The 14,331-nt window shown below is 38.9% G+C and overlaps 1 long non-coding RNA gene across 1 annotated transcript; it reads right to left on the reverse strand.

Annotated features, from left to right (window-relative positions):
* Positions 1 to 1,719: 1,719 nt before the first annotated feature.
* LOC117945343 lies at positions 1,720 to 10,960 on the reverse strand. The gene is made up of 3 exons (XR_004656779.1): positions 10,833 to 10,960; positions 9,182 to 9,188; positions 1,720 to 1,731 (listed from the first exon to the last, which is right to left on the reverse strand). It is a non-coding gene; the product is annotated as an uncharacterized LOC117945343 (long non-coding RNA).
* Between the last annotated feature and the right edge of the window lie 3,371 nt (positions 10,961 to 14,331).

Genomic DNA, 14,331 nt, shown 5'->3' on the forward strand with positions numbered 1-14,331 from the left:
TTCGAAGCAGAGCATCTGCCCATTCAGAGGCAATGGGGCTAATGTCAGACTCTATCATTCTTACGTTCAAAATGACCTTGGCATCAGCATATACAGCAATAACTGATGCTTGGGTTTTAGGCGCAAGAGGGAGAAAATATACCTGCAAATCAATTCAAGTTTCAACATAGGTCCTTTTGACAGCCATTACTAAAACAAAGTCACCTTCAAGCAGAGGTGGCCATTACTTCTTTAAGAGGTTGGTTATTGATATTCTGTTCAGTTTGGACATGCTTGCTTGCATTGCAAGTTTTTAAATTGGGCTTCCAATTGAAAGATGCACACACAGACACTCAAGAGACACTTTAAAACATCTGGCATCTATGTAACCTTCTGCCTGTCTGTCTCACGCTTTCAAATGACACTTGAAAGGGAGACTGGAAACCGCAACTCAGCGATAAAAAAACACAGATTAGGCCAAAGCAAATATAAATCCATTATTGGGATTTTGAAACAACAAGACAGGATGGACATATCGCAAACTACAATATACCTCTCTATATTTACCCTATAGAAAATACTGTATATGATGAAGCTAGAAAAGGACAGGTTTGGATTTGCTTTCCCCTTTGTGGAACATCAGATGTGGTTCCTTAAAGCAAAAGTTTGACTTTTTGTGAAAGATGTTTATTTGCTGAATGGTAGAGGGTTAGATAACAAGATTAGTACCACTCTCATATCTGCATGTTACATATAAAGCAACAGCAAGAAGCCAGTTAGCTAAGCTTTGGACAAATATTAGAAAAACCGCTAGGCAAGCACTCACCAACTCTAATGAAGAAGTACACATAAGAGGGTTAATCCAATGTTTATCTATTTATTTTACTTACACATTACACACCCACAGGCCTGAAATACACACATGCAGAAAGAGGACCTGAAAACTAATTCAAGTGGTCTACCTGTGGTCTAAGACCGTCCAAAAATGTCTCCCAAATCCCAAAACTAAAGTGTTGAAACTCAAAACTGTAATGTCATCAAGTATAAAGTATTGAACTGCTACATAGACAATGAATTGAAATGTGTTATAGATAACATGGAGCACCATGGAGCACCTAGGGGGGTGTTCTGAAAACATTTTTGTGTTTTAAAACTGAGAACATCACAATACAATACAGCTCATTTGGGTATAAAAAGTAAAAACAGTCTGTGTGTTCACAAGCCAAGTCCCCATGGACCGAGCTACTGTCGCTATTGACTGAGTTACTGCCGCCTTCCTAATTAGGAAAAAATAAATCTAACACATAGCCCACTGTAAAAAGGTGAATTATCACCTTGATTTTTTTTTTTTACAGATTAAACGAGATATAACTGTGGTAAGCTTCAGAAGTGCTGGCTTGGGGATTTTGTTAACTTTGGACAAGCCAGATTTGTTGTTTCCCCCGTTTCCAGTCTGTGTGTCAATCTAAGCTTACCGGCTGCTGTAGCTTTATATTTACCATCAGCTTCCACCTGTTCCTATTTATTGGACAGACATGAGTGATATCAACCTTTCATCTAACTTTCCGCCAGAAATAAGCACTTTTCCAGTCTGACAATGGCTTAGCAGACTGTCAGTGTTTTGGCTTAGCCTCCTTTGTCTCTCCCTGCTCTCTAAGAGCTGTGTCTAGTGTTTTAGGTGCCTGACAGCCTGCAGTGCACTACCAGTCGCTTCTCTCCACAACACCATTGCTTTGCAGATGATTTTAACTACTCTGCTATTGGCATTTTCCCACAAAGTATAAAGCTCAGACAGAGGTAAATATCACTTTATTGTTATGCGTTTAAAATATTTGTCTTTCACTTGGAATTACGGAAGCAATGTTGGCTGATGACATGTTAGCTGAGGATTAGATCTATCATGGAGATCTAAAAAATGTACAGTTTATTTCAGGGGTGACCTATAACAAGCTAATTGGATCAACATCCAGCCAGAAGCAACATGCAATTGGTCTGCTGTAGTCTCGCGTTGCCAGACCACAATGCTGCACTGGAGAGTCCACACAGCCTTCCAGAATCAAAGACAAAATGTGCTCTGATTTATTGGCACTTCTTTTAAACCAATCACAATCATTTTCATCAATTTTGAACTTGTTTTGGTGGACAATGTAGTTATTTACAGGATGTTTTAGTCAGAAAATTTATATTTTACAGATAGTCTAGCTAGCTGTCTGGCTTCACCCTGCTGAAATCTGAGGAGCAGTTTACCATAGTCCTTATAAATTCACTGGAGTTTAAAATGACATCACAAAGGAAGTGAAAGGTAACGGACATCCGACCAAAATAAAAGACATAAGGCAAAATGTCCAGAATTTTCTCCCCGTTAAAAAAAATGTCTGCACTTGACACATTGACCTGACAACAACATACTTCCTGCAGCATTACATTTAACTGGTTATTTTTATTTAACCTCTGTAAAGTTTGACATGCCAATGTGACCCATGGACTTATTGCACACTGTCTTGACAGTAGGAGAGTCTAGAATAGAAGAAGTTATGATTTAGCTGTAAGTACGCATCACGCTCTCAGCACCATCTGTTTAGAATGGACAAACAAATGAATTCTGTCATGCCAAATGTTCAAGTGTTAACAGGCTTAAACAAATTGGTGATCGGCAGCTTTCCTATTGCATCAACATTAAAAAGGTATATTTCTTCCTTTTTTGCATATTGAAACCACAGCAACCTGTCCGAGCATTTAGTGTCTGTCTTTTCACTCAAAGTCAACTGGAATCTCCTGGTTGCTATCATTAGGTGCAAGTTCTTTACAGACCCGGATCTGCCAAAGACACATGGAATTCCTGAGCATATGTTCAGCTACAATGTGTATCTTGTCTCCTTCAAAGATGCTTAATTACTGCAAAGTATCATGTGTGGCTTAAATGAAGCACAGCAGGACACGTACCTCTCCAGGAAATTTGAAAGTTGACCTTTACATCCTCTTTTTAGAGATAAAAAAAGAGTCTAGGCCTGGAAGAGATTCAGCAGTCTGAAAAAAGAATCACAGATGTATACCCACCACAAAGATATCCAGTGCTAGGCTTTGCCATACTTCCCAGCAAGAAAAAAAAAAGGCATTATTATAAATATTATGACTGGCGGCAATTGCTTTAATTAGGACATATCTTAACTGCTGAAATTGAGTAGGGAACCCAACTGTCAGACGTAATACTCTTCAACTCCACATAACATGCAAGAGCAGGGCACCTGGAGGTGTACATGTTGGATCCAAATATTAAAATTTACTAGGTGACACTCATGTACACATACCATTAATATAAATATTTCAATTAACTGGACATAGTGTATACAGTTTCTATAATTTATAGGATCCCTGATTGGCTCCATGCCTCCTGTAACTGCATTAAGTGTCTGTATTTTAAGTAGTCGATTCATCTTTTCTATTGGGGAGCAATTCTAACAGTTTATACCAAAGTATAAACTGTTAGAATAGAGGTTTGTTGTGTGTGTGTGTGTGTATCTGGAGCTCATTCTGTTTAGTAATTTCTATTTTCTCTTTTTTACTCAGGATAATCCAGTAAATCCATGATTTATGTCAACTGGGCTTCTTGGTTATCTGGAGATTACAGTTTTAATAATTTTCTTCAGAGAGGTGTTTGGTCTTCTTGTTTAAACGTTTGTAAGTGGCTAAATACTAAGTACCAGTGTTCTGTACAATGACCCAGAATATTTCATAACCACATGACCTGACAAGATGACAAAAATGACAGTTGTGGAGAGACATCACATGTAAATACCCCTCAAAAAAAGGATGTGAGACAGACAAGTAACCAACCAAAGTCATCGAATCAATAAATCAGCCAACAGGAACTCCATGCCAACATTCCTTTAATTGCCTGTTCCTCGCTGAATGATTCAGGTTTTGCAGAAGGCTTTAATAAGGTGTTGAATTCCACTGCAGGGATTGAAACAGGCAATTAAAAAGCAGATTCAATACGGCCCTGGTGAACTGAAGGAGTGAGAACAGGAGACAGAGGGAAAAGGCGTAGAGATATTAAGATCCTCAAAACGGATGGACAGAACAAGGGTCCTAGACGCACCGCTGCTGAAGCTTTAGGTAAATATAAAAGCCTACAAATGCAATGAACATTGGGAAACACCCAGTTTTGTTTATTTCAAAGAAACCACTGTTGTTCCCTCCATAAACACTTTTAAAATGCATCTATTCCTTTATTGCAGCAGATGTTTCCCAGGGAGAGAAAGAAAAAAAGAAGAAGCCCTTTTGTTTTTTTATACTTTTATTCTCTGTTGTTACATAACACACATAAAGTAGGTCCAAAATAAACACGTATGCACTCACTTTATCTGTAGACGTGCATTAATGGAGAGATGTCAGAGTGAAGGGACTGCAATAGTTGGTGCTCAGTTGGGGTTATGCTGCCTTGCACAAGAAGACCTCGGCATTGCACAGGAGGTGAACTGGCATCTCCAGCTACCAGCCCACATTCCGTACTTTGGTCTGTGTGGGACTTAAACCTGCCACCTTCTGGACCCCAAGCCAACCCCCACAGACAGAGTGCCAACTGTAAATTGATTATACTTCATTTGTCGGGTATTAAGATTCCCAGGAGAGTTACTTGGACTCAGCTTTCATACTGGACACAAAGGGACAGGAATAAAAGATAACACCAAACCTTTTAAAATAAGCTATGATAAACTTTACTCAGGATTGTCTCAGAGGGCAAGGTGGAGTCAAAGGATATACGGCCAACTAAACAGATGTGGAGGAGTGTTGTAAAGAGTTAAACGTAGTAGATTATACAAAGCTATTCCATTGTTTATGCATAATTCTCTTCAATTTTTGCCTTCATTAAACAATTAAAAGATATTGGTGAAAGAGTAGGCTAAGCATCTAATATACATACATTATTTTGAGGGATACATACTATTATCATTAGCATTTTTGGCCTGTGTTATTTCAAACTTGTCTTGTGGAATGATGATCACTTCAAACAGATGTTTCAGTGTTTCAGTTCCGTTCCATTTGCATTTCAAGCTTTTATTTCATGATGGCTCCTTACCAGGACAGGTCTAAGTTCAAGTTTCTTGGAGGAATGCAGGAGTTTTGCAGTTATTAATTGTTATATTTAATTTTTGTCACCATAAAACACTTTCACAATCCAAAAGACATGGGCCTTATGATCAGTAGTAGGCCTACTCAAGATGGTGACAGGGTTTTCTCATCAAATTAATATCTGTATTAATTCACTAACCTTGTTCAGTGGGAATAGGAAGACAAATTAATCTACAGTATGTTCTGCTTGTGTACGTTGTGTCACAGGTGGCATTGACTACATCGGCTTCGCCCTTAACCGAATAGCAAAATCTCTTAGAGGGCGAAGCCAATACGAAATAGAACAACAGTTACATATTATTAATTATTATTATTATTATTATTATTATCATTGCAGACTTTTAAAACAAAGAAAGCAAGTTATGTATTGGAACTCCAGATTCTATGAGTATAGGCACATACCCCTTAACCCAATAGCCATAGCTCTTAGAGGGGTAAACCTATACTTATATAATCTGGAGTTACAATATGTAACTCGTTTTCTTTGCTTTAAAATACTGCCATAGCCATTAATCAAATAGTTGTATTCTGTTTAACCAGGGCTGGGATTTAGCTCCCCATCCACAGCACCACAGTGTGTGCACAAAGCAAAAAGAAAAACAAACAGAAAACTCAATGTTAAAGCAAAATAAAATCTTTTTTTCAAACAAGTGATATTAAGTTACTACATTCACAAAGTTTTCATAACTATTTACAGTAAACTACTTTTCATTTTTATTTCAGCTCATGTGAAGCACAAAACATGTTCCCCATTACAACAAGCAGCTAAACCTTTGTGATTTATGGTTAGCCAAACTCCTGTTTATGCTAATGGTGTATGGTTAATGGGGCACACTAAACAGTGTCTGTTATCAAGTAATCACAATTTGTTCACTTAACACTTATCGGGATTTAGGGGTCTGGATTTCTCCAACAAACAGCGGGTGAAATGTATTTAAGGCTGTGAAGTGTCACATGGTAGAGTGAACAATTGGGTAATGGTTGTTATGGCAGCACTCCATTTGCATATTAAGAAGTCTAAACATGATGATCTTTTGCTGTAAATCAGGGCGTGCTTGACGAGGGGCTGAAAGGGAATGGCATTCTTTAGCGCAAATTAGATGATGCATTAACTGCATCTCAAGGAAAAATGAAAATTGACAGAAGCTTGAGCCACCCGCCATGCCGCCTGCCATGACAGATATGAGCTAATCATCATCCAAGCACAATCTTTTACACACAATTACTTTAAGTGCTAAGTGTGTCATGGCTAATTATTTATTTAGAAAACACATGCTCAAATAGCAGCACAGTATGGATTTTTTGTAGTTTATAATTATCCGGGGTTGTTTTAGTTCAGCTCCGGAAGAAATGCGTGCAAGTTAAAGGGAAAACAAACTGGCTAAACGTTTCCTGGCTTTGGGAATGTTGTCGCCATGTCTAGCTTTATTAGCCCTTTTCTACATTAGCCCTCTTCTACATCGGTTTATGCTGGGCTTTTAGTAAATTACAAATTGAGATTGATGTTGGTGAGGTAGATACATTGAAAAACACAAGGCACACAGGCCAATCACTAAATTACTCATAGATTTAATTAAATATAACAAATAGATGATTTCAAACACTTTGAAGTGATCATATTAAGCTTTTTGGCTTTTTCCCCTCACCTTTATTGTGTTAAATACCTTTCTGTGCACAAAATAGGTTTATAAAGTAAAAAAAGACAAAAATCCACCCCAAAGCGACTTACCATTTGCCAGAGAAAACACTGTTCACACACTGCTCCAAACAGGTCTATTGTAGTCCAGCCTTTACTTCCGTTACAAAAGTGTCAATTTGTAACACAGATTATAATGCTCGCCTAGCTGCTAGCGTGGCACGCCCTCAAACTCTGCTTCTAACTGGCTTGTAGTGCTGACCTACGGAGGTACTGCGCATGTGCGACTCCCAACAAAGATAGAACAGAAGTGAGATGCTCCACTCGTTGGCTAAAACAGAGAGCTCAAAACAGTGAGAAAAGAGGAGCTGCAACAATGTGTAGTAAGACACAAATATGGTTTTCCCCAATTTATCACCCACACTCCACTATAAGAATCATAATTGTGCACGTTTTTTTCTGTCCGAACTTGTGCAACAAAAGCATCAAGCATGGTAGAAAAAAAAAAATGAAAATACCTACGTGAGTGTGTGATAGCTTTTAGTGTTTTTTGAAAGTTGGATGGTTGGAATTTTGTTTAAAAATGTGTACATACAATATCCTTATGTTAATTAACGTAGAAAGATAAGACTTCCCCAGAGACTGTAAAGATCTTGTAAGGTTATGTTACAACCACCCTTTGTTATTAGTTCAGCTTCTGAGAGATCGTGTTTTGTCTGGCTAACAGGTCTAAATACGGCAATATCCATGACCATCAGCTGCAATTGGTATGGATAAGGTGTCGAGGGGGCATTAATCTTGCTTTGCCAGATGTTCCTCCACAGTTTTGCAAAGAGGGTTTGCCTAGTCCACACAGCATTCCACGATGGGAGAAAACATGCTCTGATTTATTGGCAATATCTTTAAACCAATCACAATCATCTTAGGAGGCGCTAAGCACCGGTTGAAGCAATGGTGCCCCTGCACAGTAGTCTTGGGAAGGACCTTGTTTTGGTGGAACATGTGTACGTTGAAAAGTTGTTTTAGTCGTGCAACATAAAACTCAGATTGGATAGCCAGTCCAGCTAGCTGTCTGGATTCACCCTGCAGAGATCTGAGGAGCAGTTAACCATAGTCAGAAATCAACCGGAGATTAAAATGCCAACACAAACAAAGCAGAAGTTAATCAGACATCCGGCCAAAATGAGGGACATCAGGCAGAATTTCACACATGAAGCGAATGAATCATGAATCAGCACATGAACATCGTCTGTAATGAAACATCATCGATATTGACAAAAAAAATTATTAATCTGCAGATTGAATTATGTTTTTAATTAGTTTTTATCAACGCTTTATCTTTAGCTTTCACCAACAAGCTGTGCACAGGAACATAATTTTAGGTTTTACTGCATGTTTCTTGCCAAAATGCACCTTGGGAATCCTTGGGTTAACATTGTTCTGTACAAAAGCTTGTATCTTCAATTTACCATCAAAGAATAAGACATTTTATAACAAAGTTCTTTATCTTTTGTACTAATGATTGAATTGATTGAGTTTGATGCCCATCCAGGACAGAGAAGTGTTCCAACTGTGAGGCATACAACATTATCTGGAGAAAATAAACGGAACTTAACCTCCAGAACCAGGGATGTCTGAAATAGCTAACCCCCACTTTGCAGCTCCATGAATTCACCCAATGTCAAAATGCTGCCAAATCACAAAAAATGGCATTCAAAATGCTAGGGCCTTTATCTTCTTCCTGCGTGTGTGTGTGTGTGTGTGTGTGTGGTCATGTACACTGTTGTATGTGCAGATGTGTAAAAGCATTACAGATTTTCTGTGTCACATTGTTCTACAGGTGTGGTTATAATGCCATACTTTTTAAATAATGTTCTTGAAATAATGTCTTGAATTACTACATGCCACAACAGATGATGATAGATGATATACCTGAAGAAAATAAATATACGTATATTAACCAAAAAAAAAAAAATCACAGTGTACGGCAAATGCATTCCCTCATCTTCTTTTCCCATCCTCTCACCCTCTTTCCTGTTGAGGTTTTCATGTGAAACAAGTTGCTCAACAGCTTTTTCTTTGTCTGCAGTCACTTGTGTGCTGCCTCACTTAGTTCATCCCTTGATCTGTCATGTTATCCTCATCCCAAACTGCCTCATATTCCCACTGCATCCCAGTGTTAGACAAGCCCCACTTCACTTCTGTTCTCATTTCTTTTCTTTTAATTTCTCCTTACCTTTTCCTATGTCTCCTTTATTTTTTTCCAACTCCTCTCGTCTCTTCTTGAATTGCTTTTCAATTCTCTTCCCAAACCATGCCTTCTTCTTTTGAAGACCCCCTCCCAACCCTCACTGTCTAATAACTCAGTAATGGTAGAGTCACTCTATAGAGCCTCAAGCTATCAGCTTTTATGGCTCTAATTGTTTCTTCTACGCTGTTACTTGTAAGACTGCTGTCGAATGAATACAATTTGGTCACCGAGGGAAGCAACACTGAGCACCGATCCAAGACTAATCTCAGACGCTCTCAGCAGACACAGAGTCTAAAGAGGAAGCTAATAACAGGATACTTGGGATGGTGTGGATGAGCTAGAGGAAGAAAAAAATTGTCCAATCACTACAGCTCATTATTAACTCATATTTTGGGAAATACTTCATCTCATTCGCCTTTCAGCATTTATCATTCCCTCCTCCCATCCCTCCTCAAACCCCCCTTTTTTTGTATAGTCACCATTTGTGATGGATTAACATTTAATATACTATTCTGTCAAGGATTATGGAATCAGGTGACACAATTTCATTTCAAGCTCACTCCATCAAAGAGGATGCATACAAACACAGCATGCAGCAATATTTGATCTAGGATTAGTGTAAAAAAAAAATCACCAATAATACAAACAATTATGTTTGATGTAAGCTGATTTTCATTTTTGTGCCACAACTGGATTAAAATGATAAACCATTTTGTCCCCCACTGATTCTTCTGAAAATGTTTAACTCAAAATGTAGCCTCTCTTGCTTTCAAAATGCAGGTTTGTGTTGTCTTTGGGTCAAATTTGACCTGTTTTCAAAGTGTCTTCATCATAAATATTGGTTTCTTTAAACCAAATTAACCAAAAACCAAATAGCATGGGTGGTTCCCAATGATGTTCTTCACAAGTACAATTAATTAACACTACTTACATTGAATTTGGGGTGTTTTATTTTATTTTGTAGCATTTGTGGTCTTCCTGGGTGAACTTTGACCCGGTGTTGCAATGGGGCACTATTTTGATTTACAGCAGATAACAAACACACACACACACACACACACACACCCCACCCCCACACACACATTCATACAAAGCAGATGAGAACTACCTCATGTAATAGATCATATTATTGTGCTTTCCACCACATGGAAATTCACCCAAACACACACACACGGACAAACGTGCACATGTACACATGTGGGCACGCACATGCATTCCCACACACGCACTCACGCACGCACGCACGCACACACGAACCCACACACACACACAACATACTGATTGGGCAATGGATCATTATGAATTTCAGTAGATGAACACACACGCACATGCTTGCGTGCACACACAGTCACAACACACATACACGCACACACATAAAAACAGTTGAGACCTGCAATATATCACACTAGACTGCTTTCCTGACATGAGACATTTACTCAGACACACACATGTGCATACACACACACACACACACACACAGCTTCAAACTACAGCTTTGTAAACTTGTTGTTTTAACACCTTTGAGGTGTCTTTTCCTAAATGCGGACAAGACAGTTGTCTGTGAATTAGTTTAGTCCTTTTTGTTAGCTCACGTTGTTTGTGAATACAATTGAATCAGTTAAATATGACCTGCATATCCTGGCTAATGATTGTCTAATACCAGCCATTACCCGAAACAACTACTGATTTATCTTAATTTTACTAATAATTAGATACATTTTCATGTAAAGTAGGTCTGTTGACCATGACTGGAAAAATAAGTGTAAAACTAGTTGTGATTAGTTGGAATGAAGTCTGTGATAAACCGTCAACATACGTTCCACTGATCTCAACAGTTTTAATAATTCATAACTTCAGGTTTTTTAACTCAGAAATTAGTTATAATTTTATATCAATTAGGTTTTTTGACCATATATTAACAAAATAAGTGTAAAACTACTGCTAATAAGTTGGTAAGAAGTTGGCTAAAGATTTCAGACAAAGAAATAGGTGTAATACAGAATTGGGTGGTAATTTATACTTACTATACATTATAATTATGCTATACATGCTTTATAAACTGGCAAAACCAACCGGGTCAATTTTGACCCGGGAAGACAACAAGTGCATAGGCGAAGAAAACACAAAGGTTAAAAGGGCTTCAGAGAATGATTTAACAATTCAATACTCTCTATACAATAAATCTGACTGACAGAGGAACTGACTACAGGACAATGCATATTATCATCCTGTTGGCTCTGTGTTTGCAATCATAACTCTCCAGCAGTCATGGCTCATCAGCAGTGTCAGGCTGTATAAAAGAATCAAACAGCCTCTTGACATCATAAGTGGGGGTTTGACTACTAGCTATCACAGATAACCACACCACAACAAATCCAGCCCGAGGACCGCTTTCTGCAGGCCAAAGGCTAATTGGCTGGCATTCAGCCTCTGTCGGTGAATAGCAGGGCACATGGATAATCATAGGCTATCAATGAGCTTCCAGCTACAACAAACTGAGCTAACAGAGCCAGTGCAATCAGGCTGGATTTGGGACATTTATGTTTTTCCTTCCCTAATTTGTTTGTTTTGGGTTTGTTTTTTTCTTTCTTACACACACATATTCTTTAATACCAAGCATCACTTGCCATATCTGTCAGATGTTCCAAAACTCACACTATGAACAGTACACATTAATATGAATGATCTCGAAGATTTTCATTTAATAGTTTGTTAAGTCATCGTCTCTTGCTTAATGAGGCAACACAATGGTGATTGAGCCTATGCCTCACTGATACAAGTATTGAAATAATCTGTTTACGTGTATGAGCAGTATTACTACAAACTAGATGTCTGTGTTATCAGGTCCTGGAGATAACCAACTACTTTTACTTTTGCTGTTGACAGACTCATGCTCTGTGTAGCATAAAATCTGATTATGGTTGCTCACAGGATAATGGAAAAAGGCCTAATTTCCTGCCTTCATACGGTCCGTTTAAGCAACACTGCCAAATATCCAGAAGTTAAATCCTGAGCAAGAACAATCTTTGCTGAGTTTTTTGGTGGCTATGATGTTATGGCCCTCCTCCCCACAGAGTTCGGGAAAATTTTGATTTTCCAGCCCGCTTCATCATTGGTGAAGAAGTTAGCTAAGGTGAACACTAGCGATGTTAAGCCGACGTCACGAGCAAATGGCAGATCCAGAGCAGCTCTAGGCAGATCCAATAGTTTTAAACTTCAACAGAGTACCTGCCTTCAAGGAAGTTAACACTTGTCAATGGAGAGTGAAAGACTCCCTGTACAAGTGAAATGTACGAGAGTCTGGTAGGGCCATGTTAGAATCATCATCATGTGACGATGATACTGTTAATGAATGACTTAAGTTAGTAACATTATTTGCACAATAACTATTATATTGTAGTTGTAAGCAGATGTAATGGTTGCTTTTGTCAACCATATCGTCCAGTGGGCACCCTGAAGTAATATGTAGTTAAGAATGCAAAATATGTCTTTTTAAGAAGTTAATAATTGTTGACTTGATTATACTGTGTTAAAAGCCATTTATTAAATATGTGTGTATTTTATAGCTTATTAATCTTAAATTAAATTAATGATAATAACTTTTATTTATATAGCGCTTTCATAAAGCCCAAGGACAATTTACAGCACTGCAGTGGCTAAACTAAGGGAGGGTGTAGGCTGAGGTAAATAAGTGGTGTATTAGTTTTGTTTTGAAAATGGCCAGTGATGTAGCATTTTGAATGTCTGCAGGGTGATTGTTTCAGAGGGAGGGTGCTGCAACATTAAAGGCTCCGTCTCCAAAGGTACAGAGGGTGGGGAATGGAGAGCAGGCGCCTGAGCCAAGTTTTGGAGTGGGGTGTATGAACGGAGGAGGTTGGAGAGGTACAGGGGGGCCAGTGTATGGAGGGATTTGTAGGTGAGAAGGGGATTTTATGTTTGATGGAGGACTTAATTGGGACCCAGTGAAGGTGGATGAGGGGTGCAGTGATGTGCTGCCATGTCTCAGTCTGGGTGCGGACCCTGGCAGCAGAGTTTTGGACATACTGGAGCATGTCTAGAGTTTCGCTGGAGACCCCAGACAGAGTAATGAATTACCCAAACTGCTAATGGACTCCAGCATCTCCAATTTTTATTTCAACTGCACCATTATTAACAGTCAGAAAGGAAACAAAAAAATACCACTGAGAAAAGATCGTTTGTTCCGTGTTATAAGTTTTCCATTTATCAGGCAACGAGTTACACAAAAAAGATGGGATCACATAAAACCTTCCTCATATCTCTTTTGACTAGATCTCAATGTAAGAGACCAATATGAAATGGGATAAAAGAAAAAATTATGTGCCAGCATTTCTCTAAAAGATAAAGGACTAATGTGTCCTTCCAAGAGATGAGAGTGTTGGAACAAAAGTCTACAAAAACTGTAGTCCTTTAGTCAAAGATACCCTCTTTTCAAGGAAAAAGCAATATAGAAGATGAGGTGTGGCAGCGGCTGAAATGCATTTCCATTAGGAGCCAACCTCCTTGGCCTCAAAATGTGTGTTCTCCTGTGCTTTTAGGCTTTTGTGTAAAAAATGTGTGTGTGTGTGTGTGTGTGTGTGTGGTTTGTGGTGTGCGGAGAGAGAGAGAGAAGGACACAGCACACAGTCTACCTTTCCATATGTTATAAAGAACACACACATTGACAGGCTGCTTACGTTTTGCTCTTAGAAGCTGTGCTGGTGTGTTTAATCCTAAAATTCTCACTTGGGTTCATTTCTTGAACTCATCAGCCACCTGTAACAAAGGCTGCTACTCCCTCCAACACCCCCCCCCCCCCCCCCCCCCCCCCCCCCCCCCCCCCCCCTCCCACGGATAACAGGATTTACCTAAATCAGAGCTGCTTCATTATGACTCGAGCTGTATTACTGGGAGATTAGAGAGAGGCTCGGGGATGGAGCCATGAACCTTCCCACCGGGCGGGCCTGTGAGTTGGCTTGCGTAGCTTTGGATGAGTCTTTTCCAAAGAGATAGACGTCGGTGTCTGTGTAGATTCATCTATGCGGGTGATTGTGCTTTTTTTTGGTTCCAAAAGAGAAAAAAAATTATCATAAACCAGGTGTTGGGATGCCAATCAATTGCTCTGTGATTCAAAAAGTGCTGAATTGACCTCCTTATCATTACCAGGGTCTGCACAAAGTCCGTAAGCTGCTTAAAGTACATAATGAGCCTACTAACACTTAAAATAAATGGCATTACATCAATGAGTTCAAACGGTTCATTGTGCATGATTTGGACAAACACTGAGATGGATGTTGTTCTATAACTTGTGTGGCGCTACCACTATTCTCTTGAT

The sequence above is a fragment of the Etheostoma cragini genome, chromosome 1 (assembly GCF_013103735.1).
Source record: "Etheostoma cragini isolate CJK2018 chromosome 1, CSU_Ecrag_1.0, whole genome shotgun sequence".
Lineage (NCBI taxonomy): Eukaryota > Metazoa > Chordata > Actinopteri > Perciformes > Percidae > Etheostoma > Etheostoma cragini.